A 15,503-nucleotide genomic window follows, 5' to 3' on the forward strand; every position below is an offset into this window, starting at 1 on the left:
GTCTTTATGGACCTTGCTTTGTGCACTGATGGGGCCATCCCCAAACTGTTCCCACAAAGTTGGGTGCATGAAATTGTCCAAAATGTCTTGTTATGCAGAAGCATTAAGAGTTCCTTTCACTGGAACTAAGAGGCCAAGCCCAACCCCTGAAAAATAACCCCACACCATAATCCCCCTTCACCAAACTTTACACTTGGCACAATGCAGTCAGGCAAGTACCGTTCTCAGACTCATCCATCGGATTGCCAGACATAGAAGTGTGATTTGTCACTCCAGAGAACACGTCTCCACAGCACTAGAGTCCCGTGGTGGAGGTCTGTAGCTATTGACTTTGCAGAAAGTTGACGTTTTTACGTGGCCTACCACTTGGAGTTGCTGTTGTTCCCAATTGCTTCCACTTTGTTATAATACCACTAACAGTTGACTGTGGAATATTTAGTAGTGAGGAAATTTCACAAATGGACTTATTGCACACGTGGCAACCTATCACGGTACCACGCTTGAATTCACTGAGCTCCTGAGAGCTCCTTGTTTGCTACTTGACAGCGAGAACACAACAGCAAAGAAACAAACAGGATTATCAAGCAAAGAAGTATATAAATCTGTTGCAGAACTGTTGAATGTTTTTTGTCAGTATAAGCTTGATGAGTAGGAGTTTGAGCTTATAGCACGACATAATTGTCTAAATTTACCAACTATCCAAAATATAAAGAGAGCTCTGACACCATTTTAAAAATACTCTCTCCATTTGATGAAATTTTGACTAATTGATGTAATAGATTATGGCAATGTACATTAAATGCTGCATTTTTAACCTGAATTATTATAAAATCATTATATATTTTATTATATAAAATAGTTTGAAGGCTGTTTTGTTTTTATTGAGTCAGTTTTTGGCATGTCAGAATTGTGCTGATCATGGGTCAAGTTTGGACTTTCTTTGTGACAGATATACAGCATATGATGCGGGAGGAACCAGGATGAATGAGAACTGATTAATGGCACAGGTCTAAAAATAAAAGCCTGAGAAAGGAAGGGTGGATTTAAGCATTATATAAAGGCCAAGAGCAGAGATGAAGATGATTTTTACACTGATAAATTATTCATTATATTCAATTATAACAGACAGGCAGTCAAGAGTGAGAAAGGGACACCTGTTTACTAGATAAAACAGATCAGACATACACATTTTCTTTCAATCTTAAGAGAGCACGAAGAAGCTTTCACATTTGGTTTTCACATTCCACCTTCGATTTCTAGTGCTCGCCACATCAGTGTAAGTATCACTGTAGTGCTAGTGCAGCTGTTTGCCACTGTAGCTAGGAAACGACTCAGGAGGAGAAGACACTAGCTGGTACATTTGGCTTTTCTTCAACAGACCTCAGGGTTTTGCTCCATGTGAACACAGACCAGTTTATAAATACCTGAAGAAAGCTATCCATAAACATTCTCATTCTTCTTAAAGGGGTCATGACATTTTTTTTATTTTTTTTTATGTTATTGTCTGTGGTCAACTTATGACATTTGTGTGGTTTTTACTTGCAAAAACATCATAATGAATAAGTAATAGGCTATTTTCTACCCTGGTTTTGAGCCTCTCTCATTGAACGCTTGGTTTTTTCGTGGGCGTGCTGCACTGAAGACTTGGAAGTAAACACCCACTGCTATGATTGGATAAGCTTTGCATATTATAATGAGCTTCGGCTCCCCTGTGAGTACATGTGAGGAATTGTTTTGAAAGCATGTGGGAAACGGCAACCGGAATGATTCACCCAAAGGACACGCAGAATGTCTATCAAACAAACACAATTATTTATCTGTCATCCACCAACAATTATTTGGAATTATATTTTTGTATTACTTGGCCCGCCCGATCGGTGGATATAACCGCGAACCGTGCATCACTAATACACACACTCACACACACGCACACACACACAAGCCTCACTGCAGAGTCAGGCAAATCAAAGCATGATAAAAACTTCCCCTGATTGTATTTTTCCTTCAAATATCAAGTCAAGAGTGTGAACAAAGTACATCAATAAAGGAATGTTATTTCACTATTTAAGATAACCCGTCGGGCAGGCCGGTGATGCGTTTTGGTAGCCCGTCTGGAAAAACATAGCCCCGGGACGTTGTGCTTTGCGAGCCCTGGCCCGAGTCTGATCACGTATCGCAGCACAATGAACCAACAACACCTCAAATAAAGGATTCTCCAGCCTGTGACAACGTGCTAAGTTATGTTCAGTTAGACACGTACACATAATCAATAGATATCAAACAATCTGTAACAATGCAATACTGTCACATGTATAAAACATTTTTTTTTTACTCACATTAGTGTGTTGCTTCATTCATTCATTTAATCTTATCCTGTCTGCAAATCCAGTCTCTTGTTTACAAACGAATCTGTGGTGAAATGAAGGAACAAATGTGCAAAGTCTTCCCCACGTGAGCTGGATATTCATTAAAAATAAAGTTCATCGATGCATTCATAATATTGGAATCCGAATGAAACTTATGCAGCATGTTTATTGCTTGGAAGTTCGATCCGGTTTCGCTCCACGTTGGCCTATAATCGGTGGCCGGGGCTACAGAATCAGGCGTACTTCTTCTATTAAGGTGGTGTTTCACCACACTCTGACGTCACTGCGTGGCAAACTCTGAGATTGAGCATTTGCTGGACCTGGTGTAAATAAAAGCTTTTCTTTGCTCCGAAACTTGTAGGATATTCTTTTATCACGATGAACTTTTATATATCAAAGGCTGAATGAAAAGTTTATTTTTTCAATTCATGACCCCTTTAATGGCAATGACTCCCCCTGGATCCATACTAACTAGCCAAACTCTGAGAACCTTGGCACATTCACAGTCAGGCACTCATGTGGTGCCCTCTATTGGTGAAAAAGAATGTACAGATTGTATCTCAATGGTGCTTGTATCCCAAGTAAATTTGTGCTTATAGCAATCTCTTATAGCAATCCCCACTCTTTCAACCTCTCACCCTCTCATTGCCCCCTTGTTTCTCTCTTTGAATTTCCCCTCTTCTCATTTTGCTTCTTTCATGTGTTCTCCACCAGCTGGTTTCTCTACCATGCATCTCTTTCTGTCTCTGTTCCTCACTTTTTAGTGTTTTTGTGTGTGCGGTTGTGATTTCTCAACAGATTGTTGGTTTCTTCTGGTTGAGAGTCATATCTGTACATACTGTATGTAAGGGAACATGTACGGTCAACTGGTCATTAATGTAAAATAAAACCCTCTTTTAGGAAAAGACCGTTCAAATATCAAGTAAATTTGTACTAGAAAAGCATTTTTAATATATATATATTTTTTTTAAATTGACTTGGTTTTCTCTAATGTATTTTTGCACTATCGCTCAAAGTTTGTTGACGTGAGATTTTTAAATGCCATTTTTCTAAATACAGTGAAAACCGTAATACTGTGAAATTACAATTACAAAATTACATTTTAAAGTGTCATATTTCTAATTTTATATAAATGTTATTTATTTCTGTGATGGCAAAGCTGAATGTTCATCATCATTACTCCAGTCTTCAGTGTCACATGATCCTTCAGAAATCAGTTGATTTGGTGCTCAAGAAACATTTCTTCTTCTTATCAATGTTGAAAACAGTTGTGCTGCAGTTTGTGACAACCGTGATACATTTTGTTCAGGATTCTTTGATGAACAAAGTTGAAAAGAGCAACATTTATTTGAAATTAAAATCTTTTGCAACATGATAGATGCTAATCAGTTTAATGTGTTCTTATAATCTAAATAATAAAAAAGATCATAACCTGCTCAGATGGCGGCATTAAATATGCTGTCCAGTGCAATCAGTGGTTGGATAAGGTCAGCATCTGGACTGCTCTTGATCTTTAGCCTTATTTTTCATCTCTGCTCATTTCTAATCATTGTGTGTGCATGTTTTGTTTATATATGCAAACATGACAGGGCTTGACATTAATGCTTGTACGCTTGTCCGGGACAAGTGGATTTTTTGAAGGGGACAAGTGGATTTTTTGTCCGACCGGACAAGTAGCCTGATAAAACGTCATTAACAAAAAATTCTGCATTCATTAGTGTATGTGGCGATCGATAGTGGATAATAATATATAATGTATAATGAACTGACTGTAACGTTGGGCTGTTGACGCTCACGCAGCCTTTTGAGGAGAAATCGAAACAAATAGAGACAGAGCGACACGCGTCATAATCTGAAGACCACGCCCACCGGGGGGGAAAACAATCGAACGCTCTCCGTTGACTTTGCATTGCTTGAAGCGACATCCTTGTCATTTCGGACTTATAACAAAAACAGAACAATGTCTAAAAGCGGATATGTGACAAACTGTACAGCAAACAAGCTAAACAAAACCCACAACCAAAACCCCAGAAGTTTTTATAAGCTATTGACCCAAAAAAACGAGCGTTTAAGGACAAAAAAGTGGATACAGGCCATTGAGACACGTTATATTACACTGAGAACTACACACACTAGAAGGGAACGTGATCAGCAACAGGAAATATAACATATAAACCTGACATTTGGATATTTGACTTAAAAAGCACCTATCATGGAATTTTGAAATTTACCTTTCATGTAGTGTGTAACATAGATCTAAGTGAACAAAAACGTCCTGCATAGTTTGAAATATGACAGTGCACCGTATATATAGTTATTTTCTTTCAAAAGTAAGAGTCGACTCTGAGTCATTTTTAAGAATCGTTTGAAGACTGAAGCTTTTTCTCTGACTAGATGACGTCAACTTGTCAAGTTATTTGAATACGATACGCCCACTTATTGCGCTCCAAGACGCCAGTGAAAACTAGAAAACATCATGGCGACGAGACGCTGTGTTCTGAAGTGCGACTCAAAAGCAAACTTCTTTCATCTGCCCAAGGATGAGCATTTGAAGTGGCTTGAAGACAAACCATACATCGTCACGATTGTGTGTTTCAAATGTCTGTTTCGCGATCTCAGGAAGCTTTTATTATGGACTTCTATTATGGCACATGGTATCTTCTTCGTCTGTCTGTACCATATATGGACTACATGTGCACAGAGCGCCATCCGGCTGCCAGTATGAATTGAAAACAACACATAAGAGACTCCATCGCTCATGATTAGGATACATCTGCGCATTTTGAGGAAGTATTGAATAAAAAATACTCCTCTGTTTAGAAATTTGACACAGACGTGTGAGAATCTATCAATATGTCTCCTCATCTGCACACTTTTGAACTAAAAGCCCTGAGGGATGATGATTTGTCGCGAGTCTTCGTGAGGAGAATAGAGGAATTTTTTATGAATGAGATCAGCTGAGGCTCATATTACAATCAAACGGTACCGACGCGGTTTTCATATTCATAACTCCTGACACATTAACAAATTACTGTCACTATAAGACTTTGATGGGCGTTCCGTTTCCGAAAATATCTGCACAGACTATACCAATCACAACTGACTGGGTCATCGGACCAATCACCGCTGATTAGCGTCACGTAAAGGCGGGGTTTTGAAAAGTGAATCACTAAAGGATTAATTTGAGAATCGCTGTCAAAACAGGTAAAAATAAATGCATATTATAAGAAAACTAAAGTCTTTTTTGTCATTGCATGCATGCAAAACTGTTGTTGGGGACTTCTAAAACAATATTTGGAACATTTTAAATGCCATAATAGGTGCTCTTTAACAGTGACAACATATTTACTGCACACATACGCATACTGAGGCATACTGAGTGTCAGGATCCCAAAATTGACCCATTCTTCCTGCTGAAGCGTCACGTTTTACTGCCTTTATCCACTTTTGTCTCCTTAAACTCTCGTTTTTTTGGGTCGACAGCTTATAAAAACTTATTTCTGTGTTTTTTAGCTTGTTTGCTGTACACTTTGTCACATATCAGCTTTTAGACATTGTTCTGTTTTTTTGTTATAAGTCCGAAATGACAAGGATGCAGCCTCACGCAATGCAAAGTCAATGGAGAGCGTTGGATTGTTTTCCCCCCCGGTGTGGGCGTGGCCTAAATACGCTCTGTCTCTATGTGCACCGCTCACACAGAGAAACTCAGTTAACACACTGCCGTAAAAATTTAGAAATGTGGAGTTTATTTATATTTATAACATATGATACAGTTGCAACGTCACATTACCAAGAGAGCTGTTTTCCTGAATAACATCACAACTGAAAATGACACTGATTTCATATGACAGTTCCATAAACAATTATTAACATTAAGTCACTTACATTTTAGATGCAATATTGAGTGTTTTTGTTCTATTTCAGCAGCGAAAATTGTTCCAAACAAAGATCACAGCAGAACCACAGCGTGTCACCGCAACAGCATGTTAGTGAATGATTCAGCGTTTTGAATGAATCGGTTGAATCAAAGATTCAATTACCTATTCGTAAACGACTGCCTCATTCTTGAATGAATCAGCCATTTGAACGAATCGACTCAATGACTCACTCATTAAGACGGTCACCTGCCGCCACCTACTGGCGTTTTAGTTTCATATTTAAACATTCTTTCCAACTTTTCTTATTTGTATATTCAAAAAATATTTAAAACAATCTCATAACATTATTTAAATTGACTGGTAACAGCCAGTGTCGTCTTCGAATTTAATTTATTGATAAAATTAAAGAATATAAACTGAAAGCTGAAGCATAGCCTATATTTAATAAGATTAGGGGGAAAATGTAGCCTGGATGCCAGCCGAATTTAGCCCCGCCCACAATTTTTTTTGCTCGGGCAATTCGGTCTGGACTCGCTCCATAGAGGAGTAATTATGCCCGAACAGAAACTGTTCGGACCAATGAAATTGTCAGGGCGGGCTTTAGACGATGATGGACAGATGATCAACAGTAACGTAATCATCCACGTCATCGAAGGCTCTTGGGTTGAATTTGCTCTTATCCTAAACGGAGAACTTGTTCGTATATGCATTCACCTTCACTATTTCTCTCAGAAACGATGATCGTGTTGGTAAGTACTCTGTGTATCCTTAAATAATTTTATTACTGGCAAAGATCGTTTACACTCATCTTTTTCTTGTAACGTTACTTAATCCAGCGTGCGTGCAGACAGGGTTGCCAAGTGTTTTTGCAATGTCGCGCACAATTGCTACTCAAAACTATAGCCCAAAACAATAACTTTCCGGGGTGTTCTCCGGAAAAAAATGGCGTTTGGTTGGCAAAATATGTTATTTTGGCAAGGTTGCCTGCTAAAATTCGCATTCCTGGGTTTATATAATCACATAATTGGGGTCGCTTCAACCCGCGGACATGGAGAAAAACACGGACTTGGCAACACAGTGCAGTTGAGTTCTGTTGACATTTGACAACTAACGTTACGCGTCGCTCCGTTGCTCTGATTGGTTGTGGGTCTATCCAATTGAGGTCTTTCCTGGCTCGGTTGAAACACGCCCCATAATCAAAGCTCAATGGAGCGGTACCAGACTCAAATTCTGACTAGAATTGAGTATGGCCACGCCAGGCTAGGGAAAATGCCCTTTATCAAAGGTAAACATATCACAAATATGCAGATTTAAATATGTTCAAGCTGATTGAACACTGGTGAGAATATTGCTTCAGAATAAATTGAATTTACAACCCACAAATTGTTTTTATTTTTTTCCAGACAAGCACATTTTTTGACGCACAAGTGAATGACGTAAACAAGCTTAATGTCGAGCCCTGCATGAAATCTTTACATATTGGTCCCTCTAATCTCCTGTTCTGTTTTTGATGACAGCATACAGTAAGCATAACCATACCGAGGAAGAGTCATTTACAAACTAACGTTTAGGGCAATGTAATGATGTGCAAGTGTGTGTTGGTGTGTGCAGATCTGCTTTTTGTGTGTTCTTTGACTTAATCAAGCACATTTTTTGTCTCCATAAGATGGCGCTGTGTGCACAGTCGAGAATCTGCCAAATTCATCTCCAATTATGTTTTTTGTTTTTTTAATGACAAATGCCTGTGTATTCATTACACAAACTCTAACCAAAGCCTATATGGGTGGGTAGAGGATGTACTATACCTGTGAGGGTCAAACGTTTGAAAACATCCTCACAAATAAAGTAAAACCTGTCAAAAGCCAACTAGTGAGGATATCTTCACTATTTGAAATGCTAATAAATCATATTTGATTTCAAATCTAATAATGTCAGCAGGTCTGTTTGAGGATTAGAGGTAGATGTGAGTTGCTGTTGAAACAGCATTGTATTTTGGATGCTAGTTTACCTACCAGGCTTTTTAATTAACTTAACCAGTAAAGTCGACTTGCCTTCCTCTGTGGAGTGTGGCCACACATTGCAGCACTTACAGGAAGCCATTAGGAGTGAGTGTAAGTAGACACATGCATCTATCTTGTCTTAGCTCATTTTCCCGGTTCCTTTGCTTTCACGCTCTTTGAAGAACACATGAGTTATATGTTATCCATACCTCTCCTCCACCCATTTTTTTACCTTTGTTCTTTCCTCTGCGACGGTTAAATATCACGGTGTGTGGGAGCACACAGTTTTAGCCTATTTGCAATGCGTGCTCAAGAAAGAGAGCTCTTGAAGTTGTCAGTACAGTGTGTGCTGTTTTTCATTATAGAGTGGGGTGAGAAGAGGAATGCTCTTATAGCAATCCCCACTCTTTCAACCTCTCACCCTCTCATTGCCCCCTTGTTTCTCTCTTTGAACTTCCCCTCTTCTCATTTTGCTTCTTTCATGTGTTCTCAGCTAGCTTGTTTCTCTATCATGCATCTCTTTCTGTCTCTGTTCCTCACTTTTTAGTGTTTTTGTGTGTGCTGTTGTGATTTCTCAACAGATTGTTTGTTTCTTCTGGTTGAGAGTCATATGCACATACTGTATGTAAGGGAACATGTACGGTCAACTGGTTATTCATGTCAAATAAAAGGACACAAAAGAGGATATTTTGAGAATCTGTGATTTTTGTCCATACAATGGAAGTCAATATTCTTTATAATACACTCTATTGCCAAACGTTTTGGGATGCATGCCTTTACATGCACATGAAATGTAATGACATCCCATTCTTAATCCGTAGGGTTTAATATGGAGTTGGCCCACGCTTTGCAGCTACAACAGCTTCATCTCTTCTGGGAAGGCTTTCCACAAGGTTTAGGAGTGTGTTTATGGGAATGTTTGACCATTCTTCTAGAAGCGCATTTGTGAGGTCAGGCACTGATGTTGGACGAGAAGGCCTGACTCGCAGTCTCTGCTCTAATTCATCCCAAAGGTGTTCTAGGGGTTGAGGTCAAGACTCTGTGCAGGCCAGTCAAGTTCCTCCACACCATACTCACTCATCCATATCTTTATGGACTTTGCTTTGTGCACTGGTGTGCAGTCATGTTAGAACAGGAAGGGGCCATACCAAAACTGTTCCCACAAAGTTGGGAGCTTGAAATTGTCCAAAATGTCTTGGTATGCTGAAGCATTAAGAGTTTTTTTCACTGGAACTAAGGGGCCAATCCCAACCCCTGAAAAACAACCACACACCATAATCCACCCTCCACCAAACTTTACACTTGACCCAATGCAGTCAGGCAAGTACCGTTTTCAGACTCGTCCATCGTTCATTTTCAGTATTCTTTTTTTATATAGATCAACAAAGTGAGCAGGATTTTTTGTTGGTTTGTTGTGTTTAATATATTTCTTCCACACTTATTTAGTTAATATGAAATTTCAACAAAGATTGGTTAAAATCATATTGAGCTACTATAGCACTTGAAACGCTTGCTCTAAAGTTTGAAGTTTTTATCTGTTCTTTTGTCTACTTTATCCAAAATGTCCTACTTTGGATCTTTTGGTGATGTTATGCCCTTTTGTTCCTTTTGCAGCTTTTGTTAGAGCGAGAGAGAGAGTGGCTGAATCAGACTGTCAATAGAAAGATGAATGGCAAATCTTTTTCAGCACAGATTTGTCTTCTCTCCGTCTACTCTCATTCTGGCTTGTCTTTTCTTTTTCTATGGTGAAGTAGACCTTTTGAAACTCTTCACATACAATGTCAGATAGCTAAGACACCAGTCAGACCAGCCTAAAACTTTGCTTTATTTTCTGAACAAAATGATGTCCCTTAAACATGCGCACACACACTGAAGGATAATAAAGGCTAAGAAAAGAGCATGTTTACATGCACACTTGTACGCTGATAACTCACAAAAATCAGCTTATTAAAATAACTTTTTGTCCGGGTTTATATGCAAACCATTAACCCGGGAACACAAGTAAACCGCGTTTACAAGACTTTATTAATAAATCAGGTTATTTCCCGGTAGTGATGCCAAAACCATATAATTTGCATATCTGACTCAGAGTAATTCATTTGTTATGTTGGTTTTGATGTTAAATAAAGCTTTAAAAACCTAAGAACATTATCGCAACATGTCAGTAGGAAACTTACAACTCATATATTATCCTCTCATGCAGTCAATGATGCAGCATTTTCAACTGTACCGCTTCTGCTGCTGTACGAGATGAGAACACATTTATAATTGTTTGGGTCAAGAAAGAGTCTGAGTTTGTGATTATATTCCCTCCTCCCTCACTGAAAAATGCTCACTCTGTCTGGATGCACTTAACTCCAGTAAGGACTTGTTCCTGTCACATATCACATATGGGCACTTTGATTAGCTGTCAGAAATCAGGTTAATGCGTTTACATGCTGGGCGTAAGGGGCAAAAATCTAGCTATGATGATCAGTTTATGCTTAAGCTGTTTATGACCTTACTCCGATGAAGGAAAACGAGTTAACGTGTTTACATGATCACGTGCATTGTCGGCTAATTAAGCTTAATTGGTTTAAGAATGTGCATGTAAACGCACTCAAAGAATTAAATTGACTTGTGAAAGGAAATTAACCCTCTACTGCACACATTTTGATGGTACTTACAAATATACAAATTACAAATACAAATTATTCCAAATCATTTCTTGGTTCATTTGGAAAAAGTGTATTGACCCCAAAATGTTTTTTAAAACATTTTGCAACAATGAATCATACCTAATCATAGAAAACATGATCAATTCACATATCATAAGACAATGGTCAGAGAGCAATACAAAATCGTGAATCTTTTTCAAAAATATCAAAATCAAAAATAAATAAATATAACTATATTTAGCGCTTATATTGTGCACAAATACGTGATATGGGATGTCCAAACATATTGTAAGCAAAAACATCCTTGAAAAGTACCCCTTATCGCACAACGTTGTCCTGAGGCAACAGAAAGAAAAAAATAATTTCTGATCATGCAAAATAAAAATAGAAAACATTTTAAATAAGATTACTAAAGCAAATAATTTTGCTTTCTTTTTACACCATGTGCTCCTGTGCTTCAAATGGTGCTTGATAGTGACTCCCACACTTTACTGGACTGTTCTTTGATACTTTGTTGAACGTTCTAATTGGTTTCAATCATTTAAGATGCTAGGGTAAAAAGTGTTAGGTATAAAGTCATACTTTTTTGTCTTTCTCTTTCTTAAAGGAATCATTTACCAAAACATGTAAAGTATGTCATACATTTGCTCACAAACAATGGCTTTATGTTGTAAACCAACTTTGAGTCTGAAGAATGATTAGTTTTAGATCTCAGTTTCAATGATCTGGCCACAGCTGTTTTCAAGCTAACAGCTCACTGAAGAGAAAAATATCAGTAAAAAATTATATTTTTCAACTTACACTATCATTCAAAGGTTTGGGTGGGTAAGATTTTTAATAGAAAGTATTTTATGCTCACCAAGGCTGCTTTTGTTTGATCAAAATACAGTAATACCGTAATACTATGAAATATTAGTACATAGTACAATTTAAAATATCTGTTTTCTATTTTTAATATATTTTAAAATGTAATTTATTCCTGTGATGGCAACACAGAATTTTCAATAGCTGTCACTCTCACATGATCCTTCAGAAATCAATCATTTGGGGCTCAAAAAACATTTCCTATTATTATCAGTGTTGAAAACAGTTGTGCTGCTCAATATTTTGCATATTTCAGGATTCTATGACTAGAGAATGTTGTTGTGTTTGTTAACATTAGTTATTGCACAGTGAACTTACATGAACAAACAATGAGTGACAGTATTTTGAATATCTAACATTAACAAAGATTATAAGTTCTGTAACAAATGCATTGCTCATTGTTAGTTCATGTTAGTTAATACATTAATGTTAACAAATGAGACCTTATTGTAAAGTGTTTACCCATTATAAATACCTTTACTGTCACTTTTGATCAATTTAATGCACCCTTGCTGAATACAAGAAGTTGGAGCTTAACCCATGTGGTCACAATGACCTGTTCTATAAAAAAACTGCATGCAAAATTGTCATTTGTAACCTGCTAATAAAATAATAACTGTTAATAATGACATCATTTCCCTTTTTTGGCTGACTACCCCTTTACGATTGTTCTCCAAAAGTCTGTAAAGATGTTAGCGCATTTCTAGATGTGTTTTGTCTAATCTCTCTGTGGTGGTGTGTGTGTGTGTGTGTGTGTGTGTGTGTGTGTGTGTGTGTGGTGTTCCTATTATGGCATCTGAAGGGCAAGATTGAGCATGCAAGAGATACAATCCTTTAGAAAGTTCTCCAGTGTCCATCACTTTTCTCTCACATTCATGCATACAGCGTTAAGCAAAGTTAAGTCTAGTAAAGTCATGAGAACAGGAAATGACCTCGATTCTGAGTTTGCCCCCAAGTGTAACCCCAAGCAAACAGCTTGTGTTCACTGTTCAAGCAAAGAACAGTAGACCAATGTGTGTTGTTATGAGTGTGTTACATATTTTCAATAAGTCTACAGGGACACATGGGGGAATATCCGGCCGTAGTCCTGATGCTCGGGCTTCACAAGGGCTGAATTGAAGTATTTTAGTGTGATTCTCTGTTTGACTGTTTTATGGCACTGGGCTTGTTGTCACCTGGGGAGTTACAGCAGTCAAACAGAAGGGGGTTGGGAATCGTTTGAAAGCAGGAGGTTGAAGGGATAACAATAGGCAAATTGAATAGAGAGTTGAAGTTCTGTGTATCCAGCTCCCTGAAAGAGGCCTGTTACTCACACAGACGCACCAACAGGTGTGCGACGTGTGCTGCATTGTGTTCACAGATATTGAGACCCTCATATTGTCTTTCCCAGAGATGTTCACCCAAAAGAATTAAATGGTATCATTGTTTGTTTGCCACAGTGTCTTAAAAACCTGTATGCATTTATTTTTTCCATGAACAAAAAAGGTATTTTGACGAAAAATTTCTCTCTCTTTTTTTCATTTATTGGATCCCGCTGACCTTCACTGAACAGACAAAAACATTTTAGATCAAATACCTTCTTTTGTGTTCCACAGAAGAAAGTAAGTCATACAGTTTGGAACGACATGAGGGTGAATAAATTATGTTTATGGTTAAATTGTCCCTTTAACTAAAACATACTTACTATGATGTCACTCTGTATGGATTGTTTGTTTTCACATTTTTTAGGCATAATAGGTAATAGTAAATCATTTTGTAAATGAGTGTGCATGTGTGTCTTTGTGTCCATCTGTTCTGCTGTATTCCAGCTGCTTGACCCACACCCTCAGCACTGGCTCTCATTGGCTGATGAGAACCTTGTCTGGAGAAGCTAGTCTGGGGCCCTTATGAGATGCACATCTAAACCCTGGACTGGAATTCTCTAAGATTGGAATAGAGCCTTGATTCGGACTGCAGGGTTTTAATTTGTGTTGGTCTTGAATTGATCTTTGCCACAAACAATATAATGTAATCTATCTAAGAGGCATGCCGGCTTATAGTTGGACTGACTGCGGTATTAGAAGACAAAACACAGTTATTGGACAGGTTTAAACCTCCAGCCTTTGGTCAGCCTTTTATCTCACAGACACGTCTGGTTCCGCTTTGCACCTGGACTGGTTTTTCAAAATTCCTCTGTCATGGGATTGAACTGGATGGTTCAGTGTGGTTGTGATATAATCGTGACTTATGAGGCACAGTTGTGTGTTAGAAAATTCTAGCCAGCAAATGTTCTCCATATGTTTAAGAGTGCCCTTTGATGCAAAATATAGACTCCATTATTTGTTTTGGTTTGAATTAATTCAATACGGTTCAATTGGCTACTTCAAAAATCTGTGGAATAGATGCAAAGGTTAATTGTGCATTCAATTTAAAGGTGAAGTGCCATTTTTGTGCCACTAGTATCACCAAGGGATCAGGTTTTGGCTGGTTACCATGGCCCTGTTAGCCCCTGCTATTAAATGTCATATTGTAGCTTCACCATCTGGCTGAAAGATATACTAGATAGATTTTTTTTGCAAGCAACATCTCTAATAGTAGATGTTTTAGCAGTGGCCTATTTTATAGGGCTCTAAAAAGCATGACATTTCTGTATATTTTTCCCTGTCTGCTGCCTGTGACACCACAACTCAGGATAAGTAAAGAGATTCAGCTTTTCTCAAATGCCATTTAGATGATAGGAAGTATAAGGGCTGACTTTATATTCAATTTTAAGCTTGTGACAGTAATGTGACTCTTGTCATCTAATTGGGAAATAAATTCAAATGTGTAGAGAATAGAACCGGGCAAAAACTCAACCTCAGTCATCAACAAAGTGTGTAGACTTGCATAAGAAAGAGAGAGGAAATGGTTTTGAAGCAGAAGTTTGATGAACTTCTTCTTTTAATTTACATTTCACATATATAAATAAACATAAACATGTGAATTGTATGAAACCTCAGGTCACATTTCAAGCCAAAAATCAAATTTTTTATTTTATTTTTTATTTTATTGGGACACTTTTCCCGCCAAATAGTAATTCCTAAACAAAATGTTTTTTATGTTATTTAAAGCACCAAATCAGCATATTAGAATGATTTCTGAAGGATCATGTGACACTGAAAACTGGAGTAATTAAAATATTAAAATAGGTAAATAATAAAATAGAGAACATTTAGTTTTAAAATGTAATAATATTTCACAATATTACTCTTTTATTATATTTTTGATCAAATAAGTACAGCATGGGTGAGCAAAAAACTTTTAAAAACATTTTTGAATGGTAGTGTGCTTTATACATTACTGCTTTTAATTTATGTTGATTTAAATAAATAAAAAATAATCATTTAGAATAACAAGAAATGTGAAATGTGACTGGTTCTTGACACCCTATTATGTTCCACCTTCTCCGGATCCAGTCCCTGGTTTTCACACAAACTCTTCATGTAAACTTTGTCTTCTGTGTTCAATGGCATACCTCTGCCTTCCTACTACTTGGAGACTAAGTGCGTGTTAGAGAGAGAGAGAGAGAGAGAGAGAGAGAGAGAGAGAGAGAGAGAGAGAGGAGAGAGAGAGAGAGAGAGAGAGAGAGAGAGAGAGAGAGAGAGAGAGAGAGAGAGAGGAGAGAGAGAGAGAGAGAGAGAGAGAGAGAGAGAGAGAGAGAGAGAGAGAGAGAGAGAGAGAGAGAGAGAGAGAGAGAGAGAGAGAGAGAGAGAGAGAGAG

General features: G+C 37.8%; 1 protein-coding gene across 1 annotated transcript in view; it reads left to right on the forward strand.

Annotated features, from left to right (window-relative positions):
- dab2ipb (DAB2 interacting protein b) overlaps positions 1–15,503 on the forward strand; it is a 118,504-nt gene that overhangs the window by 9,592 nt on the left and 93,409 nt on the right. The gene's annotated exons all lie outside the window — the stretch shown is intronic.

This window comes from Gobio gobio (assembly GCF_949357685.1).
Source record: "Gobio gobio genome assembly, chromosome: 4".
NCBI lineage: Eukaryota > Metazoa > Chordata > Actinopteri > Cypriniformes > Gobionidae > Gobio > Gobio gobio.